This window comes from Vicugna pacos, chromosome 20 (genome assembly GCF_048564905.1).
Source record: "Vicugna pacos chromosome 20, VicPac4, whole genome shotgun sequence".
NCBI lineage: Eukaryota > Metazoa > Chordata > Mammalia > Artiodactyla > Camelidae > Vicugna > Vicugna pacos.
Genome location: NC_133006.1, coordinates 9108259 through 9128330, shown reverse-complemented (window position 1 = coordinate 9128330; position 20072 = coordinate 9108259). Strand labels below are relative to the sequence as shown.

The following is a 20072-nucleotide window of genomic DNA, read 5'->3' as shown; positions in this document are numbered from 1 at the left end:
AAGAGCGAGTATCCAACCGAGAGCTGCTTCTTCTCCGGGTTTTCCCAGCAGCACCTTGCGGTGGCGGGAAATTTGGCATCCGAGGCCCTCCCCTCTCCGCCCTCACTGGCGGGAATGCTGACCAATGGGACGAGAGGAGCTCGCGGAGCTCGGTCATTGGGCAGCCGGAGAGCCGGAGAGACGGGGGAGCGCTGCATTCTGGGAGCTGTAGTCTTCCTCCCTTTCCCGGATGTTTCTCGGGGCTTTTTATGATTGCGGTTTCCTGAGCTGCTGAGGAGTGAAGAAACTCAGCCCGGCGCCTGGACTGAAGGTAGCTATACGTCAGAGAATGCGGGTTTGGACGCAGGGAGATAAAAATATAAAGGCAAATAGCTTTAAAAATACACTCAAATCAACAGACTCGCAGACATAATAAAGTCTTATGGTTACCGGGGAGAGGGGGGTGGGGAAGGGGTGGGAAGGGATAAATTTGGGAGTTTGAGGTTTGCAAATGTTAGCCACTATATATTAAAAAAAAGATTTAAAAATTCCCTATGTATAGCACAGAGAACTATATTCAATATCTTGTAATAACCTTTAGTGAAAAAGAACATGGAAACGAATATATGTATACACACACGCACACACGTATGCATGACTGGGACATTGTGCTGTACACCAGAAATTGGCACATTATAACTGAGTATACTTCAATTTAAACAATTAAAATACATATATTCAAATCAGGTGTATTATAATTATGGTTTTTCTTTGGAACAACCTCAAGTGGCATCCATGAAAAAAGTGAATTTAGGGAATCTAGGGTGGAAAAATAGAATCATAGCATCTTTGGGAAGGGTTCTTTAGTTCAGCGACCCATTTGCTATCTGAATACCGTGGTCTGAAGTATTCAGACTGCAGGAGTGGTGGGGCACATGAAAGGAGAATTGTTGGAATGTGCGCTCCCTGTCTCTCTTCCCAGAGATGGCCTCTTGTGCTAGAGGAAATTCTGTATGTAGTTACTACACAGTCCTACTTACAGATGGGTAGGTAAAAGTCTTTCTCGTCTTATTAGAAGATAGCGAGATCTTTTTAAATAGCTTAGGTTTATTGAAAGATAATTAAACAGAAGAAGAAACCAAAAAGGTGTTTCATGTCACTCTTTTGAGTATCAAGAAGTAATTAAAATATAGCAAATCTGAAATTAAAAGACCAATTGCATACCCCAGGAGGTTTTTTGTTTGTTTGTTTTTTGGTTCTTTATAGTCTTTTGTGGTTTGTTTATATTTTTTAGTTTTATTTTTGAGGTGTAATTTATATACACTAAAATGCACAAATCTTACCTATACAACTCAATTAATTTTTATTATGTATACAACCATGTAACCATCCAGTGCACAATAAGGAGCAGCCCCACTACCTCCACATATGTTTTTAATTTTACTGAACAGGACTAGACACCTGGTGATTCTATATCTGAAATTTTGGCCAACTAGTTGTTAAATTGTGTTTGAAGGTCTCCAGGACTCACTGTACTCTGATAAGTATGCTAAGTATAATCTGCCTAAACAAAATATATATGCTATCTATTTGTATGTGGGTATGTATTTTTAGTTATTATACAGTTTGTAATTACCATATGCTTTGTGTCATCCTAGTGGGCAGATGCATCGTCCCCTAGTCAAAGAAAGAAGGCTGTCACCTGGCTGCTTGCTTTTGTTTATATTAACAGGCAAAAAAAAAAAAAAAGAAAAAGGAATTCTAAATAAGGATTTTGTTTGTAATTATATAGTAAGAGATAATTACTTATTAACTTGAGAATGCTTTTATCATTTGTTCATAACTGTCATTTTATGAATATATTGAAGGCAAGGCTGACAATATTCTCCACTCTGGAAACAATTTGAAATTAACCCTAAAAGAACCAGGAAGCTTAGTTCAAACAAGTAAAGAAATCAGATCATTTGCAATGGAAAGTCCAAAGGAGCAGAAATAATGAAAGCCAAACTTTTGACTCTAACACACGTTTCTGTGGGTTTTAGTTTCCTCATATAAAAGGTGAGGAAATTAGAAAATGTCTAATAATCTACCCTACTCTAGCATTCCTTTGAACTTATGGCAAATTTGGAAACTGTGTAAAGACAATTCCATTTAGAATTAATCCTGCCATGGTTCTGGATAGAGATTTGATTTGCCTTAATGTCATTATTGTCTGCTGGGAAAGGTATTAGGACCTTTAATCGGTGTTTCTCCCTTTGGTTAGGGCATGAGATCTTTGAGCAGAGAAAGTGTGTTTCCTTTGCTATCCCCTGCTCCTCCAAACTGTTCTAAAAGAACAACTAACATTGTAAATCAACTACATTTCGATTTAAAAAGTTTAAAAAAAAAAAAGACAATGGGCAGAAAAAGAAAAACAAACACTAAGCCAAAGGAAAAAAAAAAGGCAATCAATCAGAACGTTGCTGGAAAAAGTTAGGGGCATTTGTACCTAATAGAAAGTCCAGCTGAGCCAATGGTTGGCCTCTAATTATTCAGAGTCAAGAAGCAGGGTCACCTGATGAAGTAGTGCATCCATGGTTTCCATTATTGCTTGCATTGTTGCTTTCCCTCTGCATCCCTTTTCTCTCCACCCTAGGCCTTGAAAGACCTCCACCTGGCTCCAAAGCTAAAAAAAAAAACCAAAAAAAAAAAAAAAAAAACAAACTCAGGAGGCTCCTTGCAGGGTAAAAATATGCAGGCTGCTGGTTAAAAACAGATTTCAAAGTGTATGTAGTACTATCTTTACATGTCTTCAGGGACTATAAAGTACCCAAGATACAATGCAAACCCGTAATAAATGTTATTTATACTTACTAAATGATATGTATCTTTATCCAGACCAATGATCAATAAGTTGCAAAACTTTTCAGACCCGTGATTAATAACTAGTTATAACATCATTTGTAATAGAGTCAATAATATGGTAGATAACTTTGTCTGGTGACAGATAACTAGACTTACCTGGTGATCATTTTGTAAAATGATCAGATAAAATATAAAAAAATATATAAATGATCCTCTAAAATATAGAAATATCAGATCACTATGTTGTACACCTGAAGCTAATATGATATTGTAAGTCAAGTATACTGCGGTTTTAAAGATAAATAAATAAAAGTAAAAATAAAAAAAAAACTGGAACACACACAACACAAATCCTCACTTTAGGCCCTCAGGAAAGTGCCATAATCCATTATAGCCCTTTGACATTAATGCAAAGGCCACAAAATCTTGGAAGTCAAAAACTCTACCCCTCTAGGAGTCAGAGCAGCCCGAGGAATAACCTACAGGTCCAGGCTTTCCCTGATCAAGCAGATCTGTTCGCTTCTGTGATGTGAACTAGGTAGAACCTTCTCCTGATGCTGTAGTCTAGGGCCACAAGCACCAAAACAAGCAAACTCAGTCCTCTTTCTGGCCTCTCTACTTACTGGTTGTGTGACTGAGGCAGCTGATTTAACCATTCTGTACCTTTAAAATTAGCCTAGAAGTAGTGTCTAGTTCAAAGAATGATTTCAGTATTCAGGAGGTAATAGCAGGTGTAAAATACTGAGAAAAGTGCCTGGCATATAGTAAGCAATAAATGTCAACCATTGGTGGTGATGGTGGTGGGGGTGGTGGTGGTGGTGGTGGTAGACAGTATTAAAGTTGTACTTCAGGAAGATTAATCTAGGCAGAATGTGTGGAATGGACTATTTTAATCAGATACAAAGAAATGAGCCTGGAAAGGGTATTCAAAGGAAGGGACAGAAAAAAAGAGGACCAGAATGAGACATTTGAGAGTGAAAACAGACAAATCTAAAAGCTGTTGAGGAGGTTGGGAGGTGTAGGGATAAATTGGCAGTTCGGGATTAGCAGATACACACTACTGTATATAAAACAGATAAACAGCAAAGCCCTACTGTAAAGCACAAGGAACTATATTCAATACCTTGTAATAGCCTATAATGGAAAAGAATATGAAAAGGAATATATATGTATAACTGAATCACTGTGCTGTACACCAGAAATAAACACAACATTGTAAACCGACTATACTTCAATAAAAAATTTTTTAATAAATTTTTTTTAAAAAGCTAGTTGGGAGGAAGCAGGATAAGGCAGGGGAAGGGGTAAAAATTACATACATAGCATAAATACATGTGCCTCACACACAGTGCCATAAGGGTTTACAAAAAGCATATTCCTAACGATAATTATTTAGAATGAATAATTACTTTGCAGTTAAGACAGAAAAAGAAATTTAAGAGACACGCAAGTCTCTTAAAACACCATGAATCAGGAGAGGAATACAACCCTTAACATTCAGTTCCAAAACTTTGTTAGGACAGTATGGAAATGGAAGGTAATTTATATTTTGTTGAATTTTAAAACAAAGTATTTATAAACTATACCTCAATAAAGCAGAGTGTATATAAATTATGCCTCAAGCAAGTTTATTCTAAAGATCTTGGCAGAGAAAATAAATCGTCAAAGCAGCATGACTGCGTGTGGTCAGCTAGTGGGGGGGTCGGTGGGGAGGAAGAGCCAGTGCTCTTTGAAGTAAGCTGAATGTTCATTTTCACTGGCTCTGTGCCGTTTGCCTAAAAACCTCCAGTTCCAGTCCACAGCATTCCCAGTTAGTTTGACAGACCAGAGGCCAGGGTTTGGGAAGACTGACTTTCACTGCATCCTCCACTCACTGAACATTTAACAACATGGGACCAGAATTTGAAAGATGTTTGTGAAGTACCTTGGGATACAATCTGCAAAAATGGTTGTACTGCTCACTCCCCTGCCCTTTCTAGAAATATACTAAGATCACCTTCTCCATTTCCCACCCCCAAGCTCATACCCCCAGCTCACTTCTGGTAGCTTCCTATATTCTTCTAACTCAACTATGGGACTCTTCAGATAAAAAGAAGTAAAGCCTTCATTCCTTCTTCCAGCCCTCCACTCTTTAGAGAGTGTCGAGAAACCTTTAACACTCTTAATTTTATATGTTAAGTTCTGCAGTGATCAAAATAAAAAGCTCTGAGAAGCTGAAAGGTTTAGTATTTACCTCTCCCCAGCCTTTCACTGAACTCTTTGATAAGCCTCCAAAAATTATCTCTGATCTGAAATCAAACCCAGATGGATATTTTTCCTGGCATGTGTTCATCTGGTTAGCCACCTGTTTCCCTCTGTGCTAATACAGGAAGGGGATATGAGAAAATGGAAGGTGTTGGCTCAGAGCCCTAGAAGTCTGGGGAAGGTGGCTTTTGAAGTCATTATTCTTGGGGGTGGGGAATAACAGCTGAGTGGAAGAGTGTGTGCTTAGCATGCACGAGGTCCTGGGTTCAATCCTCAGTACCTCCATTAAAAAATAATAAATACTGTCTCTGAGCTTCCTAACCCATAGATCACTTCCAACCATAAAATTGACTTTATTTTTTTTAAATAAAAATTTAAAAAATAATTATTCATTCACTGCTGTGTTCCAGTGCCACCTTCATTAATGGAAATGCAAAGTATGTCAACAATGTTTATAAAAAATAAGTGACTATCAGGGTGTATGCTGGAATTTCAGAGCTGGAAGTCACCTTAGAAGCCATTTAGGGTAAAGCCCCATTTCATAATCTAGGCAACTGAAGTCCAGAGAAATTCAGTTAGATTCTAAAATCAGTATATTTGAAATAAATAGAGAAATAATAGAGGTTTTTTAGATTTTACCTAATCAAACTTTTAGAATTGAAAAATACAGTTATTGAAAGAATAAATTGACTGGCTAAAAGCGGAATAGGCACATTTGAAAAAAGAATTATTAAACTGCAAGTTGGAGCTGAGGACATTGCCATGATGCAATAGAGTGGGGGAAATGAAAAATACAAACAGAAGTTAAGGGAAATGAGTGATAGAATGAAAAAGGTGAAATGATATCTAATGGGAAATTCAGATGGAGAAAAATAAAGGAAATAAAAGAAATACTAACTAAAAATTTTCCACAGTTGATCAAAGACAAGAATCCTCAGAATACAGAATCACAGTGAATCCTAAGCAAAGAATATAAAATTAAATCTTCACTTAAGTACACTGTAATGAAACCAAGAAGTATGGGGGAAATATTAAAAGCAATCCAAAAAGAAAAGAGAAACATTTTAGACTGACAGCAAGTTTTTCAGCTATACCTTGTTAAGCTATTACTAAAGAGGCAAGATACTTTAAGATTAAACACTCTGGACCTTTGTTGAATGGGCTCTGTATTTGTCTGCGAGGGCTGCCATAACAAAATTCCACAGGCCGAATGGCTTAAACAACAGAGATTTATTTCTTACAGTTCTGGAGGCTGGGAGTCCCAGATCAAGATCTGGAAGGGTTTGGTTTCACAGTGAGAGCTCTCTTTCTGGCTTGTAGATGTCTACCTTCTTGCCGAATCCTTACATAGCCTTTCCTTTGAGTGTGTGCAGAAAGAAAGATCTCTGTCTTAACACTTCTAATAAGGCCAGGTCCTAATGGATTAGGGCCCCACCCTAATGATTTCATTTAACCATAATTATCTCCTAAAGACCCTGTCTCCAAATACAGCCAAATTAAGGGTTAGGACTTCAACATGTAAATTTTGGAGGGACACAATGCCACCCACAGTCAACTCCCAAAGATACATTTCAAGAAGAAGGAAATTGAATATAGAAGTAAGGAATGGGATGCAAAAGAAAATAAAGAAGTGGTGAGCAAAGAAACTGGTAAACAGAAAAGTAAATCTAAAGAAGGGTTGACTCTAAAAGCAGTTCTAACAATAATGACTAATGGGGGGGGGGGGTAAAACCTAGATCGCATCATCTCATTGGACGTCATTATTGGCGCTCCTTTTAATTGTACTGCAGTTGCTGTTTGCATTTCTGTCTCCGCCGCGGGACCGTGTCTTCTTCCGCTTGTTACCCTGAGCGCTCGGTGCAGTGCCTGGGAACATTCACGCTGAACACACAACTTCAGATCGCAGATGATTTCCCTGGCTCTTCTTTAAGCCCTCCAAGCCTTTGCCTTTTGCTTCACTGCCTTTGAACTTCTCTTTGAGACGTTCAAAATTTGAAACCATTAATTCTTTTCTGTCTCCAGCTTGGAGCGGGGACATGCAAACCAGCTGCTTGGTGGCCCACAGAGCGCTTTGTTGGGAAGATAAAAGAGACGGGGTCAGGGGGCAAGGGTGGTGTCTGGAGATGGGGACTTTCTGGAGGGCCCCAGAAGTGCCCCAGAATCTTGAACCTGACTTGTTTCACTTTGTGGGAGCTGTGACAAGGAGCCCTCCCCTGTGTGCCAGGCTTCCCACATCCGGCCCTGGCCTTCTAAAGCCAGCCGTGGTCTTTGCCACAGTTTTCTCTTTTCAAGAGAAATCAGCTGGTGCTTACAGTTTGCAGCAGTGGGAGCATCTCTGGGAGGCCTTTCCGCAATAACATTGTCCCTCACTGCCATTCCAGCCGCTCCCTGAAATAGATGTAGAAACAGAGTGCAGGGCCTCTCATGTGAAGCTGGCCTAGGTGTGGTCCACCGTGACCCTCCCATCACCCACTGAATATTGTAAAGAAAGAGGAGGAATCACAGTCTTACTGCCCCTCAGTCTTCAAACTGCTCCACTGGGGGAGACTGTACCAGGAAGGGATTGTGAACTGTAAACCCCCGCATGGCCCAAAGGACTTGCCTGGACACGGTGCCTAGAGACTTGACCAACTTTAGCCTGGCTTCTGCCTGCACTAGGCTGTGTCCCTGAAGGTGACACCTCAGACCCTGTGCTGCCTTTGCTCAAGAAAAGGCAATGGCGCCAAACCACAAGATAGACTTAGTCCCAACCCACGATGCCAAACCATTTCCAGTCATTGTCAGCTCATGCCTTTCTATAATTTTCCATTTCCCCATGGCCCCCTTTTTAGCTCCTATAGTTTCCCCTAGCCTCTTTTTGTCCCCCACCTTTCACTTCCTTATAACCACATTGAGTTACCTCTCTGTTCTCCCTTTAAAAACCTCAGTCACCTTTGTCTTAGTTGGAGTTGAGCCTAGTTCATTTTGGAGTCTCGTTTCCCTACTGCAGTAGCCCAAATAAAATCCATCTTGCCGCCTTCAACGGGTGTCTGGTGCTGTTTCTCTTCAACAGAACCAGTCCAGGCCTTCCACCGAGGGCTTTAGCCCTCACACCCCCAGGCCAGGAGCCAGCAGGAATCCCAGACACCACAACAGGCTCCATCTGGGGTCCAGTGGCCCCAGCAGAGAGCTAGCACCTACTGGCTATCATGGAGGAACCCACCGTTAAAAGGGGCCTAAAGACAGTTCACCTCTACACTTCAGTCTGTGAAGACATGGCCAGATGTCCTCAGGTGCAGGGATATGTCTGGCACACACGCTGGTGTCATATCAAGTTCAAGGCCCTCATGGTGTCTACAAGAAGAACCACAGCCACCCTGCACTCTGGGCCAGCCCCTCAGGGCTGCCCTTTCTACAAAGAGATGGAGCGGGTGCTGCAGATTAAGATCAGTGCCAGCCCAGACAACCTCAGAAAGCAGATCTAGCTCTGGGATCTCCATCACTACAACCAGTGGACCCAGGGGAAGAAAAAAAGTCATTAGCAGAAAGATGGGCCAGAAGGGCAGGGCGCTCTCCCAGGAGCAGCAGAAGCTCCAGAACCAGAGGTGGAGATGCAGATGAGCATTGGTTTAAGCTGGAAGGGGAGGTACTAGAGCTGCCCAGTGACCTTGCTGAAGCCCAGCCCAACAAGACAGCTGAGACAGCGATTAGCCAGGGTGCCCAAGGGACTGGGGCAGGTAACTGGCCAAATGTGCTCCACCAAAGCCCTGCTGCCGTGGGACTGGGTGGAGCAGGAAATCACAAATAATAAAACCCTCCAAGGACCTGCAGCTCCTGAAAATTTAAGAAAAGATGGTTTCATGGCAGGTGTTGGAGCCAGCATGTTAAAGCTGGAAAGGACAGCTGGAGACCGTCTTCACGTCTTACGTTTCACAGATGAGAAAACTAAGCCAGAGGAAGGGAATTTACAGAAGCTGACACTGCCCAGTTAACTCTGATGCCGTCAGGAGACCCCCAGCTCAGTGATCCTTCCTCTAGCTTCCAACTGACTCTTGCCTGAAATGTACTTTATGGTGGGTCATCATGGGAATCTCTTCTAGTCTTGAAACTAGGGCCCGGAAAGAACGGGATGACAACAGCTAGAATTTCTCTTTCTTTTCTCCAACAGAAGCCCGGAGGAGGCAAGTCTCCAGCCAGAAACCAGCCTCAGAGAGAAACTCCATCACCAGCCCCACCAGCTTCAGGGGAGTCTACAGCGCCCTCTAGTGGGCCAGGTGCGCCAGCTCCAGCCCAGAGCCAGACCCGCAGACTTGCTGCCGTGATACCGCACAGCACAGGTGTGCCAACTGCCCTGGGAATCAGCTGCCCGGCTGTAGTGCCACCAAGACCAGAACAGTCCCCACATGGGAGTCCTGGTCCAGATGGTCCAAGACACAGCCAGCACCAGGAGGCAGCAGCCATTCTTTAGGACACTGCTGGTGATGTCCATGATGGGGTGGCCCTCCTAGGGTCACCTCTAGGCCACCTTGCACTCAGGGTGCACCATTAAGGGTGGCTGCAGTGGCTGAGGGCTTGATGGTGGGCATCCTGTTTCCATCCTGAGTTCCCTCAGGGCATACTGTCTGGGCAGCTGCAACGTGATGGCTTTATGGCCGCACCATCCTTTGTTTACTAAAACGGCAGGCAGCATTTTTCATTCATAGCTTTTAGGGAGAGGTTCAACCTTCTCAGCTTGGCACGCTGCCCCAGCCAGCCTCTGCAGTCTCACACTCCCCCCTCACCCTGGCCTCCAGCCTGCAGATCTCCCAAGCGACCACACCGTGTCATCCCTGTGCCTTCTGCAGGCCCCACTTCTGGGAGCTCCTGCCACGATGCTGTCTGTCCTTCACCACTCAGCTCAGGGTCACCTCTTACGTGTCTACTCAATTTGAGGCTTCCCTTCTCATCAGCCGCACGCCAGTTCTTATCACAATGGCTCTTACTGTGTCTTAGCTTTACCTCTGCTCAACCTTTTCCCCCACTGGAATTCTTGAAGGCAAGGAACGTCTCTTTCATCGTTGTATACCTACTTCCAAGTACACAGCAGGCTCATAAACTGTTTAGTGAATGAATGATCTGAAGAGTATTTGCACTCACGGGGAAGGAGAGGGTGAGAGAACGGCCCCATGGCCTGGAGGGTTCCTGGGCAGCTTCAGCATACCTGTAACCTCTTCCAGGTGTGACGCACTTCAGCTGAGCTTGGGAGCACGGACTCGTTGACTGTCAGAGGTGGAACAGACTTCAGAACTCAAGAGTAGCGGGTTGGAGAGGGGATGGGACAACAGAAGCAGAGGTCAAAAAGGAGGGAAGATGCTTTGCAGCTGGTTTTGAAGATGGAGAAAAGGCCACGAGCTGAGGAATGCAGGTGGTGTCCAAACACCAGAGAAGGCGAGGAACAAATGCTCCGCTAGAGCCTTGGGAGGGAGCAGAGCCCTGCCTGTGTATTGACAGTAGCACACTGAGACTGATCTCAGACATCTGACCTCCAGAACTGTAAGATAATAAATTTGTGACGTTTTTAAGTCACTAAGTTTATGACAATTTGTTCCAGCAGCCATAGGAAACTAATATAGATTATTATTTGAACAGAGTTGGTTCAGAGGAGGGCAGGTGTGTGTGTACAAGTGCAAGTGTGTGTGTGTATATATACGTATATGTTTATACCTTTATGGGTGACAAAAGCAGCCCTCGGGAAATTTAAAGTAGACTGTTACCAAGTCTAGGCTTGTACTGTTAGCTGCACAGTCAGTAAATCAAGGGACAAGTTGTTGGGGTAAGGAATAATGACTTTATTCGGAAAGCCAGCAGACTGAGATGATGGTGGGCTAGTGTCTCAAAGAAGCATCTTGCCTGAGTTAGAATTCATGCTGCTTTTATACTGTGAGAGGAGGGAATAGCGTCAAAGATTTCCTGGTTCCCGTCAGACTCTGGAGGGGAGGTGTTCTTTTCTCCATTCCTGCAGCCATTCCCCGGTGGTCCGGATGGTTCCTGTGAGCTGAACAAAGGTGTTTTATCTTTAACGCTCATTACCTGGGAGGCAGGGCTCCCAGAGATGGGCCATTATGTATACCTTAAGCTTATAGGCAACATCCCTTCAGTGATGAACTAGTAGCAAAAGCAATAGAATATGAAGGCTAAAGTAAAAGTAACAGATGCTATATGGAGTCAGATTCGTTCTTCCCGATTATAGGACCAACCGATGAGTAGATCAGTCACTGTTAACTGCTTGGGCGCTAAAGCAGCCACAAGCATGTAGCAGTTGCATACAGGTTCCTGTGACAGTGCAGTTTGTTCCCCTTCTGCTGGGAATGACCAGCCTGCATGCACTCTCCAAGTGCTTTATAAAAAGATACAGCACCTTGGAGCATTACAAACACCAACAGCAGTGCTTTGTTCTCAGGAATGGAGAAGGGAGGGTCAACACGGAAAGAAGAAAGAAGGCCTGGAGAAGTTCAAGTGCAAAAGCAGGATGGACAGTCATCACCCCAAGTCGACCAGGCCTGGAATGCCAGGTAACGACCGGTAACTCCACTTGCCTGGAACCCCAGCAGCCTTCGTGTCCCATCCCTGGCCGCCCTGCCGCTAGTTCTGCTCTGTGCCCAAGCGAGGGTGGAGGCTGTGGTCCAGCTCTGGGCAGAGGACCTCGCCTCAGTCTGTACAGAGACTGTGGGGCCAGCAGCGGCCGGTGACCGCCTCACAGAAGCACTCTGTTCCCCAGCCCCTTACCCTGGACACACTGCCACTGGCCTCTCATCTGCCAGAAGCCCTGCTCCACAGCACCCCAGACAGCCACGAGCACTCACTGAAACACAGCTCCTCGGGGGTGGTGGGTTGGTGGTAGGGGCTGTCAGCCACTGATGCACATTCCGCCCTCCCGATTTCTTTTTGGACAGGGAGTAAGAGAGTGCCTGCATCCCACCTGTGGCAAAGCTGACTTGCCTTCAACACTTGGGAATAATGGCTGCATCCCTGACAGCTGAGGCTGCAGTGAAGGCCAGGACCGGCATGACATGAAGAATTACTGAAAGGTACTGACAGCCGCTTAGATAGTTCTTTTACGTGTGCCTCCAGCACACATTGGAATCTCTCCATGACCTCCCCAGGTCAGGCTACGTTTTCTGGAGTTCCCGAAAGGTAGCACAGATGGCATCTCCCATGTCGTGGAAGGCACACCCAGCCCTAGATCTGCCCACGCAATCAGAGGCACTGGGAGGCCAGCTGACGCGGTCCAACGGCTGCTTTCTGAGATGCGGAGAGAGGCAATTTCACGTGGGCGGCTTCCCTTTGAAGATGCAGGGCCAGATTTTGCAGATACAGTAGAATGTCTCCTGAGACATCCGGAAGGCTGGCCTCCATCTGTGGGGGTCTAGTCTCCCTGCTCAGAGGTCCTGCCAAAGATGAGGCAGCGTGGGGAGGGCCCTGGTCCCTTCTCCCAAGGGGGCAGGGCACAGTGGGTCTATAAGCAGAGCGTGGATGACCACTTGGGTCCTCCAAGTGTGGGGATGGCTGATCCAGCTGGACCTGCATGGCCTGGATCCAGGCAGCCCCCGCCCAGTCTCCTCACTTCCAGCCACAGCCTGGCAGCCACACAGCCCCTCCTGAACTGGGTCCATGGGGTGTGCTTGGCGGTTGTGGACGCCACTGAGCTAAGCTGGGCAGAATGATGTGTGGGGGTACATGCCTTTTCTCATGACGGGTAGTGAAATTCTTCTCCCACAGGTAGGTGTGGGCACCAGGAAGCTCAGGGGTGAGTTTGTTGATGAGTATCAGACCTGCCATTATGAGCTGGCTTAGGGTATGAAGGTAATTACATCTGTGGAAACCATGTCAGCATCCTCTGCCCATTTTCATATAGACTGAGTGAGCAAGACAAGGGCCAGGAGAAAGTGGCTCCGAGCAGATCAGACCAGGTTCTCAGTGGGTATTACAATTTGTCTTCTTTTCTTCACAGACTTCCTCTCCTTAATGTCTCCTTCTGAAGGACTTTTAATTTCTCCAGGCCTTCCACCTCTCTTCACCAAGCAAACTGATTGGTGAAATTCTATGGAAAATTCCCTCCTTCACACTAAAATCAAAAGTGCCTTGAAAGACCAAACTCCTTCAGTTTTACTTGCCCTGATCATCTGGTGCCCCCACAAGGAAGCACATGAAGAGATAGTAATTTTTTTTTAAATTTTTGGACAAAAAGACAAGATCCTTTTGAATCTTAGGTTCCTGGCTTTAAGTTATAATGTTCACCCTAGATTTTAACTTCATTATTACAAAGAAGGGCCTGTCTCACGGGAGTGCAGAAAAATAACAGATCAATTATTCCTTAGGGTTTTCAGAATGGACAACCACAAGGAAGAGTGGACTTTAACATTAGCGCTGGCTATTTCTAGATCTGAGTTCTGGCAGTGCCAAGTCGCTTAGAATGCCCCTTTGAGCAGCCTACTGCTAGAACTAAGAGGCTGCAAAGGACTTCTGCACACACCACTGCAGTGTCTTTTCTGATGCTTTCCCACTCACGAAAATCTACTCCCATAGTATGGTGTGTCCTTTAGGCTGCTCTTTCACTAAGTGATGGTGTCCATCCTAGTTAGGTGTAGCCTAGCTCTTTAGGGCTGTGTGACCTCAGTAAAGTTACCATCCCTCTCTGTTGTTCTCCTAGTAAAACAAATAGGTTAACTCACCTAACCCTAAAGTCCCCTTGCTGTGCTAGCATCCTTGGATTAAAAGGTCAAATCCCACAGGATGTCAGCAGAAAAGATGACTGAAACTGTCTCCAAGGTGGTTTAATAAGTACAATGTGGTAAACATTAAGAACTCAACAGTGCATTCCACAAATATTTCTAGGAATTACAATAGGCACAGAGGATAAAGTGGAATAGCCATGAAGATACTACTTTTGGTCGTGCTCATTATTGGATCAGCAGCTTGGAGAAGGAATGTGCAGGATTTGGTCATCCTCTTCTAGGTGACTGCTCGTAGCTGGGAAGTCTGCTCACTGCTGATGGCTGATTCTTGACTTGGGCAGGACTGAATATTGTTTAATAGTTTAGATGATTCCTTTTATACAGTAATTAAACATAATTCCTAAAACACTATCTGGGAAGGAGCTTATTAGTCACTGTCACAACCTTGGGGCTGACAGTCGGCTCATTGTAATAGCATATTTCCTGCCCACTGTTCCAAAAATGACTCTCACTAAACTTTTGGCATCTTAAACTTGGAAATGACAAAGTAGCCACCCCTCACTGATCAAGAGGAAACGTGGGTGTCCATAGTGGTCAGGGCCCTCTCTCCCTCCCCAGACCACCCGCTGAGGGTCCCGCACTTCTGGAGAAGGAAAATTAAAGAAGTGAAAGAGCCGCATGTATCCTCCCCCGGAGGGAGCAGCTAACTGCAGTGCTGGTGCTGTTCTTAGACCTCCGGCCACTGTTAACACTTGAAGTGAGTTTATCAGGCTGTTTCAAGCGGACTCTTAGCTGAAGGCAGATCCTTGCACAAAGGAGAGTTGGTCTTCAGGGACAGGTCCAGGGTGTGGGTGTCCCCTGACAGAGTTGGTTTCTGCAGTTTGGGAACTTGGCGCTTACCAAAGGAAAGCTAGAATGAAAAAGGAGAGAGAAAAATAGTTTTTGAAAAGCACTCCAACTAAAGAACAAGCAAAACCCCAAACCAGACAAAACCTACACAGTCTGTCTCCTCACTTCCCCTCTTTGCAGTAGTTTCCCCGAGTGACTGCAAAACAGAGTTCACAGAAGTGATAGTCCCTGATGCAGGAAACTGGCCACTAGGGGACTTAGACTGTTAGAGAAGCGAATGCTTGAATTCAGCCTTTAACGGCAAAATCACTGGGGCTTTGTCAGCGCGATTTGGTTCTAGTTCTGTTGCTCCTACAACCAGCTGTGTGGCTTCCAGAGACCTGCGTAGACCTGGGAGGCTGTCCACGCCGGGAACACTGAACACTCTCAGAGGCCAAGCTCGTGGCTCAGTGGGTTGAACCTGCCTCTACACTTGTTTTCTTTTAATTTTTTAAAATTAGTTGCTAACATTAAAATATTAGGAGATTTCTAGGGGGAAGGTATTTCACTGGTAGAATGTATGCTTAGCATGCACGAGGTCCTGGGTTCAACCCCAGTACCTCCATTTAAAATAATAATAATAATAACAAATATTAGGAGATTTCTTATGAAAATCTGGATTTCCAGCCTTGGGAGGCCGGAGGAGATTCCATTTTTTCCATCATCCCTGGACCTTTATTCCCCACATACTTGCAAAATACACTTACTAGATATGCTAGATACAGCCCTTACAAGCCAGACTCACACGGTGCTTCCTGCTCAGGACTGAAGCACTCGCCTGTGGGCCTGGGCTCTGCCCCTGTACTCCCTGGGATGCTCCACCCTGGAAGGCTGACCCTCATCTTCTCACTCAGTCTCCTGTCATACCTACAGGGACTCTTTGGTACCCTGACGTGCTTCTCCCAAGTCATGAGAAAGTATTGTGGGAAGCCAAGTCGAAGCCCTCAATTGATATAAAACCTATGGAAATTGACCAGAAAAGGAAGTGAATTTGGCCTTAGAAAATTGAACAAATTTTTCTCCATCAACATAAATGAAAAGAAGCTGATAAAAGACTACCAAAAGACTGATGAAAGGATCTAGTTGTGATTACCATTGGCCTACAGTGCTCTGTTCTTTCTGTCTTCTAGTCCCACGACTTTTAATAGGTTATTGAAAATAATAATACTAATAACAGCTCTATTTATTGACTACTGTATGCAAGGAACAGTGAGGTTAGGACTGTTATTATCCCCATTTTATGGATTAGCTGATGCTTAGAGAGGTCAACTTCCTTTCACAGGTCACAAGGCTGGCGGAAGTGGGATTTGAACCCAGAGTGTGATTCCAGAGTGAGAACTCTTGGTGTCTGTGCCTTGGAACGCCTTTAGGTCAGGGAACTGAGTCTTTTTGTTTCTCTCTAGGGAGAAATAGATGCTCAAAAACTACTGAATGATAGGAAGGGAGGGTGGGAGGGGGAGAGAAAGAAAAGGAGAAAGAGAGAAAGAAAGAGAGAAAGAAAGAGAGAAAGAAAGAGAGAAAGAAAGAAAGAAAGAAAGAGAAAGAAAGAAAGAAAGAAAGAGAGAGAGAAAGAACGGAAGGAAGGAAAGAAGGAAGGAAGGAAGGAAGGAAGGAAGAAAAAAACAGCAAGGAGAGGAGTAGAATTGTTTTTCAGAATAGATAAAGCATCCTTATTCTGACTGATGATCTGGTAAATACCTACCCTTGTTTCCAGTCTCCATCTCAATGGTTCCTCCTCTGATTCCTTTTCTAACTCAGGTGTTGTTTAGCAGCAGCCTGCACCTGGTTCATGCCTGCCTTACTGCGCTTTTCATGATTACTGTAGTTTTATATGCCTGCGTCAACTGGAGAAAAATGCACGACCTACAAGTTGAATTAAGTTTTATTTGAAGACCTTGCTGAGGACTTAAGCCTGGGAGACATCCTCTCAGGTCTGAGGAACTGCTCCAAAGAGATGAGGGAAGAGCCACAATATATAGGAGTTTTTGCTGGGGAAAACAAACAAAAAACAAACAAACGAAAAACATGTTGTTGAACATCAAAAGATTACTGCTAATCATGAAAAACAGATATCTCAAGTTAATGATTTTAGTGCTTTTCTATCTATGGAAGGATGCAGGAGTCTGGGCTCATTGAAATCTTTCCTTTGATGTGCACCTTAGCTCTCTAGGGCCAGTGTCCTGTTTCTCTCCATCCTGAATCTCCCCAGGGTGCACAGTGGGGGCAGTTGCAGTGGCTGAGGGCTTGAGAGTGGGCAACATTCATTGATTACCGGAATAACTGGCAACAGTCCCTTCCATACCTGTCTCTCACTCTGGGCTCTGAGTTCTCCAAAGATAGGGTCTTTCGGGGTACTTCCTAGCACTTAGTTTGGCCACATAATCTATATAAATCAGTGAATGGCCTTTTTTGGAGCCTGATCCCGTATTTACAGATAATACCCTTCTGTCCTCTTACTAAGCATATGCTTTTTGGGTGGTTCAAAGTGAAACTTGGGGAGCCTACAGAGGGGTAATGGCAGTCTCCTACATTTTATATTTGTGCGTCCTGAACACATAGAGTCAGAGAGAATAGCAAAGAAAACTAGGAAGAGGGATGCAAGACCAAGGCAGATTCAAAGCAGTCTATGCTACAACTTCTACAGGCAGCCTGTTTATTCGTCCCACAACTATTAAGCACCTACTGTGTGCTGGTGCTGTGCTTGGCAGTGGGGTATAGCTATAAGCAAAACAATCATGATTTCTTTTCTCGTAAAGCATATGTGCTAGTCGGGGGAAAGAAGTAATAAACAAGTAATTAAACACATACAGAAGATTTTTTAAAAAATAATAATGAGTGCTATGAAAGAAATAAATCATGGAGGTGGAGTAGAGTGAGCAGACTGGGCACTCTAGGATGGGTGGTCAGGGAAGGCTTCCCAGTGGAGGTGACCTTTCAGCTGGGACCTGAATAATGAGATGGAGCCACACCTGAGTATCTAGAGAAGAGTGTTTTGTGGAAAGGGAACAGCAAGTGCAAAAATGCTGATGCTTCTTTGTGCCATTAACCAGAGGGATAAGCATCTGAATGCCGTCTGACAGTTTGGTGGTCTACTGTTTTTAAATAGAAATTATACGGTCTCTGATGTTCAGGCCATTTATAATGTGACTCTACATCTTTTCTAACTAACCTGATGACCTCTGATTCAGCAATCCTCCCCTTTAAGAGTGCCGATGCCCTGCACCTGCATCCAATATTCATGCATGCTTCTGATTTTCTTTTTTTGCTCTCCTTTCTTCTGAAATATTCTTTTCTCTCCTTTGCCCTTCAGGGCTTAGTTAAAATTCCATCTCCTCCATTAAAAATGGTTTCTCAGTGGGATCTATTCAGTACCTTGATTGCAGTGGGGACAGGCAGTACTACATGGATGATAAAATTGTTTAAACTTCAATACACACAAAAGAGTACAAGTAAAACTAGGGAAATGAGAATAAGATCAGTGATTTATATCAGTGTCAATAACCTGACTGTACGATAGTACTATGGTTTTGCAAAACATAACCACTGAACAGGGTACAGAGACCACTATTTCTTACAACTGCATGTAAATCTACAGTTGTCGCAATTTTTTTAAGTAAATAACAAAAAAATTACATTTTCATGGAAACAGTGAAATTTTAAATTTTTTATTCATTTGAAAAAAAAAAGATTTTCAATTTGCCAAGAGTCCATATCCTCCAGTCTACACATTTCTAACTTGCTCATTATAATGAGCAAAAGGTATTGTCTAAATAAAACCATACCAGTCTTTTACCCTATCAAAAAAACATCCCACTGAGATTCATTGGGAATAATGTCTTCTCAGGGAAAACTTGCTGGCGCCTAGTAATGATTTCCTTCCCCCATTTTATGTTCACAAATTGCCCTTCAAGAACTTTGCCCAAGATTGGAACTACAGTTTGCAGAATCAACTTTCTTCCCCTTTTCCCAAACTGGGACAGTGTGTACCCATCTACAGTGCTCTGGCACCCCTCCCTGGCTCCACGGTCCCTGGAAAGCTGCCAACAGTCTTTTCACATATAAATTCTTTTGGTACCCCAGCTAGACTTTGTCCAGGCTTGGAGACATAGCTCATTCAAAGGCAGGCGTGCATTCTCCTACAATATCCCACTCATTATGTGTTTCAGTGTCTTCCTACTGATATTTGTATGATAAGTATTCAATGTCACAAAAGTTGGAGCAGGGAAGCTGGTGTTCTGAGGAAGGAGCCAGGAAGTCCTAGATGGAAATTTTCCAGCGGTACAATCTTGGGCTAAAGCAATTCGATTCTCTGAGCTTTTGTTTGCCCATCTGTAAAATGGAAAGAATAGTAGCTATGATTATTGTTACACTGTCAAAAAGTGAAGAATGAATGAGCTAGTGTTTGTAGGAGTGATGAGCACAAATTAATGGTAACAAAGCCAATGAGATGGGGAGAGCTGCTTCCTCATCAATGTAGGAATGTATGGGAATTTATGGGACTTTGGAGCTGGAAGCTAAGGTAGAAGTTGTTCAGTCCTTCCTCCCACTCGGTGAGACCAGTATTCATGAAACAGCACATTTCAGCTTAAATAGCTGCTCTCTGTCACCTGTCACCATCACAGCCTCTGCGCCTGAGCAGTGTACCTGTACCTTCAGTGCTCCATCAAAACCTGGAAAAGAGCAGGGAGGGTATAGCTCAGTGGTAGAGCACATGCTTAGCATGCATGAGGTCCTGGGTTCAATCCCCAGAACCTCCATTAAAAAAAAAAATTTTTTTTTAATAATAAGTAAATAAACCAACCTAACTTCCTCCCCCTCCTATCCCCAGGAAAAAAGGTAAAATGAGGCCCCTGGGCTTAAGGAGTTCAAGGTCTAGTTGGTAAGAAGGGGCTTCATCTTTCCCAACTTCATTTGCCTCCCGTCTTCTTTCAGTTCTTCAGATTCACTGAGCTCCTTCCTTCCTACCTCAGGGCCTTTGCAGATGCTATTCCTTAGAATAGTCTTCCTGCCACCCTTCTTCTGGCTGCCTGACTCCTGCCCATCCTTCAGTTATCTGTTTAAATGTCACTTCCTCAGAGGCCTTCCCTGACCACACCCTGCCCCCCGCCTGCCACACCATGTAATTTAGGTCCCCTCCATTACACTTGCGTAACTTCCTAAAGTTTGGGGATATTTTTGTTTCACCTTTGCAGCACTTACTATTTGAAATCACTCTATGTTTGTTTGTTTGTTTGCTTGCTTGTTTATTATAGCCTGCCTTGCCTCATTTACGTTTACCCCCTAGAAGGGTAGAGGTCAGGTCTGTTTCGTTCACTGCGGTTTGTCCCATTCCAGTCGTGTTGTCTGGCGGACAAGTGTTCATGAAGCATTTGTTTAGTAAATGAGAGTGGAAGGGCACACACTCCTTTAGGAGTTAAATGATAA

General features: G+C 44.1%; 1 protein-coding gene across 3 annotated transcripts in view; it reads left to right on the top strand.

Annotated features, from left to right (window-relative positions):
- The first annotated feature begins 226 nt into the window (after positions 1–226).
- Positions 227–20072, top strand: part of PAQR8 (progestin and adipoQ receptor family member 8) — a 97698-nt gene continuing 77852 nt past the window's right edge. For 2 of the 3 annotated variants that reach the window (XM_072944818.1, XM_072944816.1), the window contains exons 1-4: positions 227–310; positions 9215–9383; positions 11486–11597; positions 11979–12113. The gene's annotated coding sequence lies outside the window, so the exon portion shown is untranslated. The remainder of the gene's footprint in view (positions 311–9214; positions 9384–11485; positions 11598–11978; positions 12114–20072) is intronic. The other variant, XM_072944817.1, reaches the window with a different exon arrangement.